Here is a 16,993-nt window from a genome sequence, read left to right on the forward strand (position 1 = left end):
GCTTATTCTTCTATTTGCCTTCTTTCCCATTTATATTGTTGATTCATACAGGGCTCAGCAGATTCATTAGATTTTGTAAAGTACACATAGAAAGTGCTTAATAATATTTCCCAGTATGATTAAAAAACAGTAAAAAATAGGCCGGGCAGGTTGGCTCATGTCTGTAATCCCAGCTCTTTGGGAGGCAGAGGCAGGTGGATCACCTGAAGTCAGGAGTTCAAGACCAGCCTGGCCAATATGGTGAAACTCTGTCTCTACTAAAAATACAAAAAATTAGCTGACATGGTGGTGCGCACCTGTAATCCCAGCTACTCGGGAGGTGGAGGCAGGAGAATCACTTGAATCCAGGAGGCAGAGGGTGCAGTGAGCTGAGATCATACCACTGCACTTCAGCCTGGGCAACAAGAGATAAACTTCATCTCAGAAAAAAAACAAAACAAAACAAAACAAAAAACAGGAAAAAATAGTCATAAATTTGAATATAAAATACAACTATGAATTGTACAACTGCAAGAAAGAAAGTTATGGTACAAAATTGACATTTTTAAAGGTTAACTATATACAGAGTTCTATGTGTAATCTTTATTCCAAATATTTGTGGGGAAACAAAGCTGAGCCATAAAGAGATTATTGTGCATATTAAAACACATTATTTTAAATTTAAAACTGACATGTACTCAACTAATTATAATGGGAGTCAAAAGCCTGCCTATCTTGAAGTAGGGGTAGGGTAGATATCACACCATTACTAACGTGGTAATTAGGTAGGGGAAAGCTCCTGGAAAACAATGTGTGTAATGGATGAATGGATCTTTAGGCCCCTCACTTATGCTTACAGTTATGGCTCTTTATCAGTTAGCACAAAAATAATTTATACACATACGTGAATGTGGGTCAGACTACTTTGCCATATATGATACGCACCACTAAGATTTGATTCTCTTCAATCTTATAATTACTGCATATGCAATATGGTCATCTGGTAACATAAAATGTTTTTCATTCACAAACAAAAAATGTTAACAGAACATCACTGTCAACATATTTCAATTGCAAGGCAAATGTCTGTTAACAAGGACATAGATGACAAAAATATTGAAACACTTTAGAATCACAACTGAAATAGATAATGTTACATTTTAGAGTTGTTATCATAAGGATATGTTGGATCTTATTAAAGTATTGTGAATTATAATTAATTTTCTCATCCTTCTCCACTTAACCAAATTTTAGAAAAATTATGCTGAAAGTTAAAAGCAGTTATGTTCATGCATTTTAGTATAAACGGAATCCCTATGACTGCATTTGGTATTTCAACTGTTTGTTCAACCACCAAAATCGATTCCATATGCCAAAAATAACATCTTCAAAATTTCACAGCATAAAGTAATTTTCAAATTCTCCACAATGGAGTGTAACAATCTGCTGAATTTTGCCAAGTTATATAAAGGAAAAATTGACTTCTTTTTTTGGCTTAAAACCATGTTGTAAAAATATTTTAATATGTTAGACATAATATTAGAAAATATATTCAAAACCATGATTTAAGAATGTTACTTTGTGGTTATTTGTGGGATAAATATTATTCTTGATTAGACCATAATATGTATTATGTATTCTATCTTTTAAGCTCTTTTACTAGCACATAATTCAATACTCTTCAATGTTTCTGATGATGAACACTATTAATGGTTATTATCACTACTGTATCTAATTTTCAGCTCAGTGCTTCCAGAGATTTTATGTATTAGGGGAAAATGTAGAGCATAGCTATGAAACAAAGTTGCCTCAACACATAAGTGAATTTCAACTTACTGTAATATAACACTGTTTCATTTTTAAAGTGTCTATAATATACCTTATCATTATAATACATTTATTAGACAGATAAGGCAGGTATCTATATTCTCATTTTAGAGATGAAGAAATGTAAAACAAAAAGATTAAATGAACTCTTTAAGGTCACAAAACAAAAGTAACAGGATAAGTATTAAATCAGGTCTTTTGACAAATACTGACCTCTTTTCACCATGCTTCTCCAGAAACAAAGATACTTCATTTTATGCCGAAGTTGTTATTTCAGGAATGTCCTTAGTGCTTTCTTGAAATTAGTTGAGTCAACAAAATGCATCAATCATGGTAATTTTTAAAAAGAGAAATAATTATTTTTATTGCAAAGCAAACTGAGGCTTTCCAGATTTCTATTGTATGTTAATTTCTGTGAGACTAACTTTAATGCCTACCTGCAGACACAGGGTACACATTAGTACAACATCATTGTGTACCATTTTTCTTGTGTATAGAATAATTTTAAAAAATATGACTCAGCAGGTTAAGCAATGAGTTAGAAACTTCAGGCTCTGTGAATTCTAATCTCTAGTACCTTGGTGGTAGCTAAAATATAAAAATGTGAATGGTTAAATCCTATCTGTAGTTAAATTTAGCCCACTTAGCTTAGGGAAAAAAGGGCTACATTTTGGGTAATAATTGTATTTGAATGTTCTTCCTCCTGCTTGTATTCTCTAGACAACTAACCTACTGATGACCTAAGCATCCCCTGTTGAGAAACAATTACAGTTAAAATTCCCTAACAGGAATGAGATATAAATAAGGGTTATGTGTGACAAAACTGTATCCATCTCCCGCAGATGGCCCATAGTAACAGTGCCCTAGCGATCTGATTGATTCCTATAATAAATAATTTTGGAAAACAAATGCTTTCTCATCATGCAGCATGTTCTAAAACCATTCCTGTAAGTAAACTTGAGATAATGTGTTTTTTGAGTTCTTACTTCCTTCTCACAGCTGCTACCATGAAAGCAGTCATCCTTTCCATTCTGCCCCCAACAACAACAATAAAAGCTCTCTTCTACGTCTCTAATTGAAATAACATACAAAAATATAAAGGAATTTGAACGAGAAAATAATATAATGATCCCTAGGAAAGGAAAAGTAAGGCAATATTTCAAATCCTCACATTTAGGGAGAGAATTGGTGGGAGGGGAGACTACAGAGCTAAAATTAAGTAGCTAGTTCTCAATGAGAGCTCAAGAAAGTAACAGAGAGGAATGGAAATAAGGCTGAAATGAATAAATGAATAAGCAGTAAGTTGAAAGACCCATAAGAACAGCTATTCATCCCCCCTTTACATCCAAACAAATAAAACTGGCTTTAATGATTCAATAATCCACAGTGAGGACGGTGGACATTATTTTGTTATATTTATCTCCCTTTGAAATTTACCTAATTTAATGAGATTGTACCAATTTTTACTTTCAATCAAAGGAAATCAGATATAAATACATATATATATATTTTTCTATTTTACTGATTTCATCTATACATCATACATTTACACCAAGTCTAACACGCTTTCTAGAACAGAAGCAATCTGTGGGTGTTCATTAGGGTTGTCAAAGTACCCCTATTCAGGAGAAAAAAAAAAGTTATTTCTCCCTCCTGACTCTTTTCCCTTTTTTCTTCCTTTCTTCCTTTTTTTTCTTTTGTTTCATTCCAGAACGTGTACTGTTTGCCAATATGTCAGTGTATATGTCTCTATATAATGCTGATTGTAACTTAATTTTCCTCTGTAGCTAACAGTTTTATCCAAGGAAATTTAAGAACAAACCAAGCACAATAATGTCTTAGTTCATTCAGGCTGCTATAACAAAAATACCATTGACTAGATGGCTTATACAGCAAACATTTATTTCTTGCAGTTCTGAAAGCTGGGAAGTCCATGATCAAGGTGTAAACAGATTCAGTGTCTGGGAAGAACCTGCTTCCTGGGTCATAGATGATCTTTTTGCTATGTCCTTACATGGCTGAAGACAAAAGAAAGCTCTCTGGGGTCTCTTTTGTAACAGCATTAATCCCATTTAGAAGGATCTATCCCCATGACATACTCACCTCCTAATACCATCTCATTGGGTGTTAGAATTTCAACATATGATTTTTGCAGGGACACAAACATTCAGTTCATAGCAAATGATTAGGTGGTGTCTCTCTACCCATGTTGATGTATTCTTAGAAGAAAGATGGAAATAATCTCTGCTAGTTTACTTAGTGTGAATACAAACAAACAAAAAATCTCCCACCCTGTGCATAATAAAAGAAGTACTGGTACTTTTCTGGGTTCATAGAAGAGCCAAATTATGAGACAGAAGCAGCCATGGTAATGCTATGTTTTCCAATGGCTTGCCAAAATATTTTACATACCGAAGTTTGTATTGTTGTGACATGAGAAGTGACAGAGTCAAATCTAGATTATCAGCACCACCTCTGGACCTTTCTATATGATGGAGGCCTTGACCTTTCCATCTTCAACACGGTCATTTTAATCCTCCTCTGTGTACTCTGAACCTCCTAAAACAACACATGGCTCTAAGTTAGTATAGTAAATTAATATTCCTTATGTACTATTTCACACCAAATTTTACTTAGTATTTTATTGATGGTCAACATTTGTTATAATCTTAGAACTTTTACAGAGAAATTATTTCATGTGTAGCCTCTGACTTATACAAATAATGTTCTGACTTTATCTTCACCTTTAAAAATTCATACATGCCAAAATACTTTCACATACCTCTTGAACTACAAGTTTAAGAATCATAAGTTTGGGGACACTAAATTTGAGGGGAAAATACATTCTGAGGATCGCTGATCAGCCCTGAGACAGTTCTCTAATGCATTTCTCTGGACGCTAAGAATTACTAGTTTTCTGAACGTAGTCCCTACTCATATAATGTCTACTGAGGGAGACTTATATATAGTTTAAATATACTCAAGAATATTATTTAAAATTATTTAAATGTCACAAAAAGAAAAATGATCCTGTCTAAATAATAATAATATTACCAACTTTATGTTAAAATTTCTGAGGAAATGGTAATTAAGTTAGTATCTTAAAGACCTTAATTATCTTAAACATACTTAATTCAATAAGAATTAGCTAGTGGTAATTATTGGCTAAAAGAAGGGCACAAGGGTTGAGGTGAATTTATTCATATGGGAGGAAAAGGCTTATACAAATTTTCTGATAGGCGAAAGAGGTTAGTACATTACAGAAACTGAAATTAGATTTTTTCAGTTGAACAAGTAGGGGAGTCATGTGAACAGAATTTAAATTTAGAAGCATGAGGCAAATTACACAGTTCTTTAGAGACACTTTAATGAACCACATTTTAAAAATTCCAAATAATAGGAGAAGTCTTTGGTACTAATTATGAATTAATGGTATAAAATACTTAATTTTAAAATAACATTTTGCTTGTCATGTGGATATTGAATTAAAGGGCGTTACATTTTTTTCTCTCTCCAGTCAATGTGAAAAAATAACATTCCCTTTGTGAGTGCGCTACAAGAAAAAGCAACAATGGCAAACGTGTTTCTTAAACCAGAGGGAATGTATTACATTTCTCAAAAATAAAAGCCAAAATACACAATGCTGTATCAGAAATACCATACACACTAGCCAAAGATAAGAACAATACTTCTCAACTGGGGGCAGTTTTGCCACCCAAGGGATGTTCGGCAGTGTCTGGAGATGTTTTTGACTCTGATAACTTGGGAGATGGACGTTGCTACCAGCCACTGAGTAGAAGCCAAAAATGTTGCTAAACATCTTACAAGGCACACTATAGCTCTCCACAACAAAGAATTTTCCACTCAGAAGTGTCAATACTACTGAAGTCGAGAAACTGTGCTGTTTATTATCAAGACCATCACTGTACTATTAGTATCTTCCCATGAACTCTCTCTTCTGTAAACATTTCCTGGTCATCAAATGACCAGACCAGGATTATTCCAAGGTTGAGGACAGCTTGGATCCTTCCACGATGAGGTAGACATGAATCTATAATGCAAAGCAATTTTCTGCTTGAATCAGTCATATTGTTTCTGCCAAAATTAAGCTCTGATAATCAAAATGACTAATGGTGAGTTTCAGTGTATAATATAATCAATTCTCATTTTTGAGTAAGAGACTAAAGTAAGCTGGAGTTCAGGCAGCAAGGAAATTCTTGGGTTAGCTGCGCCACGTTAGATGATGTTTGGCTGGCCTTATGGTGAAGAGAGTGAGACATTGAAGAGATCAAATCAGATTTACCATTCAATGAAAAGTGTTTAGGGGGGTGTGTTTGTGTGTGTGTGTGTGTGTGTGTGTGAAATATTTGCAATAAAACACACCTTGTGAACCACTAACTACTATATGGCCTTTAATCTAAAATACATTGTTTTAACCTTGGGCTTAATAAGTACTTTATTTTCACTTTAAAAATAACAATTTAAAAGCCTACATATTCTATTGTGTCTCCAGGTCACAATAAATTGAAATGTAAATTCTAGTGTAAAATCCACTGCAGTAGTAAGAAAACAATCGCTATGGCAATGTAATCGTGAGGTTCTGTATAGTGTATTGAAATGACATTTCAACTCTACAAGGTGACAACAACTTGTCACAGAGACCATGCTTGAAGTTCTCCCTTAGACCCAGTTCCAAATAGTTTAAGACTTGAACTGAACAAATAGTAATGAGAAAATACATTTAAACCAGAGAATTCAGAGCCAAACACTTAGTCTATTTATACAGGAAGCATGTTAAAAGAACCAGGCTCACCAGGATAACAAATTCAGACTGTTTGAAGGCTGAAAGTTTTGAGTATGCATTAGAAATATTTTTTGAGGAAATAAAAAGAGAATTTTTACATCTTTGTACTCAGAGAAAATAATCAACTTTCCATTCAGTTTTTTTTGTACCATGAAAACAAACTTAACAAATACACAAATGGTTAGTTTTTGTATGCTACAGGTCAACATTCAATTGAAATTACTGATGGAGCCTGAAAATATAATAACTACACTGATTTGAAAACCAATTCAGTAGAGATTTTCTTCTGCAAATAATTTTAGGACTAAAATAGTATTCATGATTAAGTCTGTGCTACCACTTTAACCTGCTGGACAAAACAGACCTATATATTTAAATCAGTTACTGTATGTTTTTAAAGACTCATTACAAAAGATTAAATGCTAAAAATAAAAATACACTTATATATGTTTATTAAAAAATATTAATACTATTCATAAATGACAAATATATGTCATTTATAAAAGATTTTGTAAATATATAACAGCAAAACAAAAACAAAATAAAAACATCATTAACTTGAAGCAATTATTTGCATGGGTATTTGTTGATATTTTTGAGTTTTTCCTTCTCCCACAACATATTTGGAAAATATTGCTCTCAACACTTTTCTAGCATCTATTTTTTAAATGCTTAATTGTTTTTATGTGATAATACCCTCACTTCTTTCAGGTCTACTTTAATATATTGATTGTTTCTATGAGAAGTGGAGGCCTGATATTTATTTTGGTTTCCAAAGACATTGTGATTATAATAAATGATTACTAAATGTTGACTGACTACATAACCTACAATGACAGATATTTAACTTTCCCATTCCAAATTCACTTATTACCTCTTTGCATTCTGCCATTGCCCCAAGAGGTGAATATTTATGAACTGCATCTACAAGCTCCCTTGTCCTCTGGCTTGAGTTTGAACAGTGGGAGAGACCAGGAGGAGAGTAGGAGGCAGGAAGAGAGTGAGGTCAAGCTATTTTTAATTCTGGGTTCCTCTCTGCCAAAAATATTTCATCTGTTTTTATATAACTATTGTTTCTGGGATTTGATAACTATTTATTCTTGCCTCTTCAGGCCTAGAAGTAGTAATGGTTCCCCACTGTTGCTCACTATCAGTTTTGCATTATCTGTGATAGGTTGCCAAATCTCGAGAGTTGTGAAAAATTGACATTGCTGATCAATCAAGAATTGTAGGATGAATCACCTAGTAAAGATATAATCTTATATGTACCCAATGACTCTTGAGATAGAGATGTTAGGAGCATATATTCAAGTAGTATTGACAGTCAGATTTAGTTTGAAGACCAACGTTAAATTATATTCTGTCATTCGTGAATTTCTGCATAGAAAATAGAAATACAAGGTTCTCATTATGTTGTGTTCTGACAGCTTTCAAATCCCTGCTTGGTTTTCTAGCAAGAAAAAGACAACTGAGAATATAAGGAGCCCAGTACATATTAAGTTCAATACCCTAAATTATAACTGTCTGTGCAAGCCCTCACACAGATCATACTTTCTACTAATTAAGTAGAAACCAGACTTGTTTTCTCTATCTTTGCGTCTAAGTATAATCATTTCCCAAGATAGAAATTATCAAAAATGTTAGGTAATAATAATGATGGTAAGTCAAATACACATACACACATATTTCAAATCATAAGTGAACTGAACACAATTTTTAAGCCATGCCTTTAATAAAAGAATAGGCTTTTTTAATAATACATTTTTCTTTAACTCTTACATCAATCTGAAAAGTGGTCATCACTAAAAAAAGGTTTGATCAATGCTCACCATCCCTTTTTTTTTTTTTTTTTTTAAGACAGAGTCCTGCTCTTTCGCCCAGGCTGGAGTACAGTGGCGTGATCTTGGCTCACTGCAAGCTCCGCCTCCCAGGTTCACACCATTCTCCTGCCTCAGCCTCCTGAGAAGCTGGGACTACAAGTGCCCACCACCACACCTGGCTAACTTTTTTTTTTGTATTTTTAGTAGAGACGGAGTTTCACAGTGTTAGCCAGGATGGTCTCAATCTCCTGACCTCATGATCCGCCCACCTCAGCCTCCCAAAGTGCTGGGATTACAAGCATGAGCCACCACACCCAGCCTATGCTCTACCATTCTTTATAATGCAATGATTAAAAACAGAAATTTTGAATAAACTAAATGAGAATGTTCAATTCTTTGCTTTCCTAATGGCAGTTCGGAAATTCCAGGTCAGTTAACTCACATCTTCCCACTAACAATTTTCTCATAAATAGAATGAAGATAAGCATGGCTATGTCAGAGATATAACAACTCTTTAAGATAACGTGTATCAAATGCTCAGAACAGTTACTGTAACAAATACATAGCTGGACAAATGGCAATAAACATGATTGTTATTTCTGGTTTTGCTATGGGTTTCTTCACCATGCCAGGGATCGGCAGATTACCTCCTTCTCTGGGTATGGCACTTTCCTCACAGATTAAAAGCACTGTTTACCTCAGGCTTTCACATTCCCTGGCTCTTGGCAATTTAGGACAAAGCTAAAACCAAAGATATATTTAAAAAGCATCCCTCAGAAACTTCCCTCAAAGTTTCTCTAAGGTAACAGATTCTAGAGACCTCAAGATTTTCCAATTTGCCTTTGAATATCTACTTTATGTTTTCTCTTTAAAAATATGCATTAAGCCTCAGTTAGGCTAAAAATTCTGGCTAAAGTAGCAATAAATCGATTACAAAAGCATAAACCATCAAGGACAAAACATAGAGAAAAGGAGAAAGTAACATCAAAAATTTGAAGGCTAAACAGTAGATGGATAAGTAGTAACTTTTAGATGTAATTGGGTAATTTTTGGTTTGATATGGTTTGGTTGTGTCCTCACCCAAATCTCATCTTGAATTGTAACTCTCACAATTCCCACATGTCCTGGGAGGAACCTGGTGGCAGCTAATTGAATCATGGGGGGTGGATCTTTCCCATGCTGTTCTCACGATAGTGTATAAGTCTCACGAGATCTGGTGGTTTTAAAAACGGGAGTTTCCCTGCACAAACTCTCTCTTTTGCCTGCTGCTATCTATGTAAGATGTGACTTGCTCCTCCTTGCCTTGTGCCATGATTGTGAGGCCTCCCAAGCCATGTGGAACTGTAAGTCCAATAAACCTCTTTCTTTTGTAAATTGCCCAGTCTCAAGTATATCTTTATCAGCAGTGTGAAACGGACAAATACAATACATTGGTTCCAGTAGATTGGAGCACTGCTAAAAAGATATCTGAAAATGTAGAAGCGACTTTGGAACTGGGTAACAGGCAGAGATTGGAACAGTTTGGAGGCCTCATAAGAAGACAGGAAGATGTGGGAAAGTTTGGAACTTCCTAGAGACTTGTTGAATGGCTTTGCCCAAAATGTTCATAATGATATGGACAATACAATCCAGGCTGAGGTGGTCTCAGATGAAGATGAGAAACTTGTTGGGAACTGGAGCAAATATGACACTTGTTATGTTTTAGCAGAGAGAATACAAGCATTTTGCCCCTGCTCTATTTGTGGAACATTGAACTTGAGAGTGATGAATTACGGTATCTGGCAGAAGAAATTTCTAAGCAGCAAAGCATTCAAGAGGTGACTTGGGTGCTATTAAGGGCATTCAGTTTTAAAAGGGAAACACAGCATAAAAGTTTGGAAAATTTTCAGCCTGACAATGCAATGGAAATGAAAATCCCATTTTCTGATAAGAAGTTCAAGCGGGGTACAGAAATTTGCTTAAGTAATGAGGAGCCAAATGTTAAACTCCAAGACAATGGGGAAAATGTCTCCAGGGCATGTCAGAGACATTTGCAGAAGCCATTCCCATCACAGTTCTGGAGGTTTAGGAGGAAAATGGTTTCCTGGGCTAGGCCCAGGGTCCCTCTGCTGTGAGCAGTCTAGGGACTTGGTGACCTATGTCCTAGCTGCTCCAGCTGTGACTAAAAGGGGCCAAAGTATAGCTCAGGCTGTTGCTTCAGAGGGTGGAAGCCCAAAGCCTTGGCAGCTTCCACGTGGTGTTGAGCCTGCAGATGCACAGATGTCAAGAATTGAGGTTTGGGAATCTCTGCCTAGATTTCAGAGGATGTATGGAAATGCCTGCATGCCCAGGCAGAGGTTTGCTGCAGGGGAAGGGCCCTTAAGAAGAACCTCTGCCTGCTTGGGCAGTGCAGGAGGGAAAAGTGGGGTCAGAGCCCCCACACAGAGTCCCTACTGGGGCACCACCTAGTGGAACTATGAGAAGAGGTCACTGTCATCCAGACCCCAGAATGGCAGTTCACCAACAGCTTGCAACGTGGGCTTGGAAAAGTTGCAGACACTCAATGCCAGCCCATGAAAATAGCCAGAGGGAGGCTGTACCCTGCAAAGCCACAGGGGTGGAACTGCCCAAGACCATTTAGAACACACCTCTTGCATCAGCATGACCTGAATGTGAGACATGCAGTCAAAGCAGATCATTTGGGAGATTTAAGATTTGACGGCCCCACTGGATTTTGGACTTGCATGGGCCTGTAGCTCCTTTGTTTTGGTCAATTTCTCACATTTGAAATGACTGTATTTACCCAACGCCTGTACCCCATTGTATCTAGGAAGTAACTAACTTACTTTCGATTTTACAGGATGGAAAAACAGGTGGAAGGGACTTGCCTTGTCTCAGATGAGACTTTGGATTGTGGACTTTGAGTTAATGTTAAAATAAGTCAAGACTTTGTGGGGGCTGTTGAGAAGGTATGATTGATTTTAAAATGCAAGGACATGAGATTTGGGAGGGCCAGGGGTGTAAAGATATGGTTTGGCTATGTCTCAACCCAAATCTCATTTTGAATTGTAACTCCCACTATTCCCACAAGTCATGGGAGGAACCTGGTGGGATGTAATTGAATCATGGGAGCAGGTCTTCCCCATGCTGTTCTTCTGATAGTGAAAAAGTCTCATGAGATCTGATGGTTTTAAAAATGGGAGTTTCCCTGCACAAGCTCTCTCTTTTGTCTGCTACCATCCAGGTAAGGAGTGACTTGCTCCTCCTTGCCTTCTGTCATGATTGTGAGGCTTCCCCAGCCATGTGAAACTATAAGTCCAATAAACCTCTTTCTTTTGTAAATTGCCCAGTCTTGGGTATCTCTTTATTAGCAGCATGAAAACAGATTAACACAGAGTCCTCTAAAGGCTCAGAAATCAGTGGCACCAAGTCCCATGAATGAAATGATAGTGAAGGGAAAACAAAACAAAACAAACAAGTGGGTTGGTTAAAAATGTGTTTATAGGCGGGTTGCGGTGGCTCATGCCTGTAATCCCAGCACTTTGGGAGGCTGAGGCGGGCGGATCACCTGTGATCAGGTGTTCGAGACCAGCCTGACCAACATGGCAAAACCCCATCTCTACTAAAAGTACACAAATTAGCCGGGTGTGGTGGGCACCTGTAATCCCAGCTACTCATTGCTTGAACCTAGGAGGCAGAAGTTGCAGTGAGCCGAAATTGCACCACAGCACTCCAGCCTGGGCTACAAGAGTGAGACTGTCTCAAAAAAAAAAAACAAAAAACATGTTTATAAGGCAATTGAACATCAGGATTTCCTTACCAACTCTGCATAGGTATTGACTGCTAGTTTTCTACCGTGATGTAAAACCAGAAGAGTGGGTTCTGGAGATGATAAAACAAAAGTTCTCTGTGCTTCAGAAGTTGGAAAATTAAACTGAAAACAACATAACTATGTAGGTTGCCTACTGAACATGGAGGCCTCTAAATCCCTTCCTTTATTAATATCCTGAAGCACTGGCAGTTTTATCCTCTACAAAGAAGATAAACATAGTCCTCTGTGGGTAATCTAACCAGTCAAACATGACATCAGTGAATGCTGCATTGAGATAACTTGTATAGTACACACCATCACACAGTGTTGCCACCATAGATTTACAATAGACATAAATGGATTCAAAAATATAGATAATAATAAAATTATAGTAAAATACAGGAATTGGTGATTTTTTTAGTATTTTTACCTGTTCCTATGATAACTTACTTAAGGATAGGTTAATATAATTTAAAATCATTAATATAATGGCTACTTTTACAACTTGCTTTCAAAACACCTAAAAATTCAACAACCAACTCTAAGTCAGTATGAGCTGGCTCCAGGATGCCACAGTTTATGTCTAGAACAACTAGGAGTTTTGTAATCTTCATGTTAAGTCTTCTGCTACATTGTCCAAAATGTAAGTCCTAATTAAGCCTCTAAAAAATTGGGCTGATAGTTTTCTAAAGAAATTTTTTTTTAACATATCAAGAGTTTACTTACATCCAAAGAAATAAACATCCTGCACTTGGCAGGATAAAGAAAATTGGATAAATCACTTTTTTCCTAATGATTTGTATTATCTCAAGAAATACATAACATTAGTCACGTGTATATGAAATGAGTAGGATTTAAAAAATCAGTCAAATTCAACGTATTCAAATGACCATAAAGACAATTTTTTATTTAAAGAAAAGCCTTTCTCCGGGCAATTGACGAGTTCTATGTGTACATTCAGTAGTTCAAATGTAATGAAAGTAATGTTTTTCTTTTCATTTGCTGGGTAACTTCCACAATTAAAATAATGTATTTTTTATTAAGGTACGTATTAAACAAATGCATGCATTACATTATCTATTTGAAGACTTTCCATCAGAACAAACTATTATATATTTTCACCTAAAGAATTTAAAAATATTACAATCATGAAACCTATTCAACAAAAAAGTTTGTGGATTATGCATTTTTAAAAAGTAAAATAAGTTTACTTACTTTTACTTTTTCTTTTAAAAAGAAAATAAGCAGTAACTCACAGTGACTTACTGCCTGGCTGGTAGACAACAATAATATGAAACCTTAAATACCAGACTGTCTGGCTCACAAATGGACCTTGACCACACAAGCAGAGTCCAGGGGTGACAAACTATGTTATCAGGATAGCAAAAATACAGCAATAAATATAGCTATCATTTACTGAGTACATTAGCTAGGCATTGTATCAGGTGCTATATATGTCTTTTTTCTTAATTTAATCTTCCCAATAGTTGTAGAAAAAACATTAGTCTCTTCAGAAGATATTAAGACTCATAAAAATTAAGCAATTTGTCCACGATCAGACAATTATAAATAGACATAACTGGGATTTTGCTAATCTGACATCAAAGTCCACCAACTTTTCTGTCCTCTATGCTTATATTGATACTCTTCATAGTTATTGCTAATTATTGCACCAGTTTAGTTTATTATATATATTGTAGTTCTTCCTTTTGCAAACATTATACTTTTTCCAGGAACCTTTGACACATACTGAAATACACATGACTTCCACTCACACTCTTTATCCTTTGGAATGTTTCCATCTCTTGTGTCCTCTCAATGCCAATAAAAAAGACATCTGAAACTTCTCCTCGTATGAGAATCGCCTCTTTATCACCAGAACAACTATAATCTCTCCCATCTTTGCACAATCTATATGCATGTGTCACATATGCTCATGTGTTTATTAGTTTTATTTATCAGTGATTCTTAAAGTATAGCACTTGAATACACAATATCCACATCACCTAGGTACTGATTGGAAATATAAAATTTTAGATCTCACCCTGACCTCATTACTTGGAAACTCTGGGGGTTTGCCCAGCAAAGTGAGTACCTCCAGATGATTCTGATGCATGACAAAGTGTAAGAACCACTGTATTAGAGAATATAAGGAAATTATCCTTTCTTACCTATATAATACACACATATACATATCAGTGTGCATTTTTGGTGTCTTTATAGTCTTAGATTAATATTCTGTTATGATTAAAGTGATAGCTTATACCCTTGCAGGAAGAAAAAGTTCTTCCATTGAAGGAGGGGATCTTCCAAAGTGAAATATCACAGGAAGGTGCCAATTCTGGAATAGAAAAGGAAACTAACACAGTAGGTCACAAAAAGACAAAAGGCTCTAAGAATACTAGTCCTAATTGGCAGAATACGAAGATACGGGGAAAACTGGCCCCTATGCGCCTCACCCAGGCAGGCCAAAATCTAATCACCAAGCTAGACACTGGTTCCCTAACCCAGATAAAAAATTCAAAATTTCCTGGTACCTTAATATAAGAGGAATTTCCTACCCTTAGGAGATTCAAATTTGGTAACACTAGCATCTAGCTTTACAACATGTACTACACATGATTTTGATGTGATTTGAGAACCACAAGTAAGGATGAGGCAATATGTTCCAGAAAGCAGCGGCATGGAATGAGACACTAAAATTGCAACTTAGTATTTATCTCTACTGGGTTATCCCTGAGGCTCCGGTGATGAACTGTTTAGAAAGAATAACCTGATCTGACCTAGGATTAAGGAAAATATTTGTTTCCATATTTAGGGCAACTCTGTAAGTTACCTTAGGGGTGATTAGGGAGCAAGCTCTATGAGGCAAAAGATGCTTTAAACGAGTAAAGACTGTGCTTCGAGTGTTGATGGTTTTTATAAAAGGTAATGACGAGTTATAGTCTTTCTCCCCTTAAACATGATATGGATTTTCTTGAAAGCAGAAATGATGCTTTCGTGTTGTTGTTGTTATTGTTGTTGCTGCTGCTGCGGCTGCTGTTGCTGTTATTTTAAACAAATTTCAATATGTAACAAAACTTGCATGCAACGGAGAGAGCAGTGAGACCCAATAATGATTAAGGGTCTACCTTGTGCAGGCACCTTTAAAAATTTTTATTTCCAACTTTTATTTTAAGTTCCGGGATACATGTGCAGGATACACAGGTTTGTTATGTAGGTTAACATGTGCCATGACAGTTTGCTGCACAGATCATCCCAGCATCTATTAGCTATTCTTCCTGAAGCCCTCCTTCTATCCCCAACCCTCCAACAAGCCCCAGTGTGTGCTGTCCCCTCTCCACCATATGTGCGTGTGTTCTCATCATTTGGCTCCCACTTATAAGTGAGGACACACAGTATTTGGTTTTCTGTTCCTGCACAGGCACTTTTTAATATGCTTTAAATGCATCATCTTATTTGCTTCTCAAATCTCCTATTTTAGTTTCATTATATGTAAAGGGCACTGAAGTTCCAAGAAGCTATAATAACACATCAGTAAGCAGCAAAACTGGATTTTAATCTTGTTGGTCTTAAACATAGTAGCATATGTTTTTATCCATGAGATTAATTGAATCTTATTTATGTGTTTATTTTAAAATATTGATATTTAAATAATGCCTTTAAATTATTAAAAGGCAAATAAATGACATGGTACAGCATGCACTATTGTATTCTTCTAAGATATTTGCTCTCTCCTATGGTATAGTGATAAGCTATACTTATAAGGCTATCCTCTTCTCCACTTTTCAAATCAACCCCCACCTGTACGTTATAGTATTTGATTTGGCTGCCAGTTAAACTAGTAAATAAGTAAATAAATTAGTGGTCTATACAAAATAGAAGGTTTTTTTTCTCTAATTTGCATGACACAGACTGAGAAGGTCACGTAGTGAAGTATCATGCTCCATATGGATCCTGTCAGGAACCCAGGCAACTTCTATGACCGCTAGGGATGGCATTTCTCACAGTTCAAAATGGTTCCACGCTCTAGGCATTAGTTCAGAGAAAGAAAGAGAGATGAAAGCAAAGGAAGCTGTCCAGCAGCTAATATACAAAGCCTCTTCTAATGTCCTTTTCTTTCCTAAATTCAGTCATATGACCACATCTAGATGCAAGAAATGCTAGCAAATGAAATCATTCTATCGTCATTGTATTTCCAACAAAAATTCCGGTAATGGAGGAAGGGAAAACAGATATTGAGAATAATCATTAGCCTATAAGACATGATCTAATTGCCATTTGGAAAAAGACCAAAATTAAAAATGAAAGCCTTTCCCAACATGCATTGTCGTCATCCTCTTCAAATTCTCATTTTATGTCGAGTTGAAACTAATATTGCTGAAGAAACCTGAGGCTATACCTAAAGGAGACAATTCAATGAACATAAAGCAAAGGTGTCTCCTTGGAGCAGAAACATGTAATTTAAGAAATATTAATCATACTATTTAGCTTTTTTCTTTTAATATAATTCAAAATCTAAGCACTAAAATACAGGATGATAAATTGCCTGAATTTTTGCATTTTTGTATAACTGCATATTCCCTTTATAACAAGAAATAATTATTGGAAGTTTAATCTTAGATAACTATATATATATATATATGGAATCATGTAATTTACCCAAATTTGGCACACTCTTAAGAATAACATGGGACTGTTTCTTTGCACGTGTTTAACACAGCTTTTGGCACTATTTTGATTAAGTATTACTACAATAAATGTTGTAACACT

The sequence above is a fragment of the Gorilla gorilla genome, chromosome 7, assembly GCF_029281585.2.
Source record: "Gorilla gorilla gorilla isolate KB3781 chromosome 7, NHGRI_mGorGor1-v2.1_pri, whole genome shotgun sequence".
NCBI classification, from domain to species: Eukaryota; Metazoa; Chordata; class Mammalia; order Primates; family Hominidae; genus Gorilla; species Gorilla gorilla.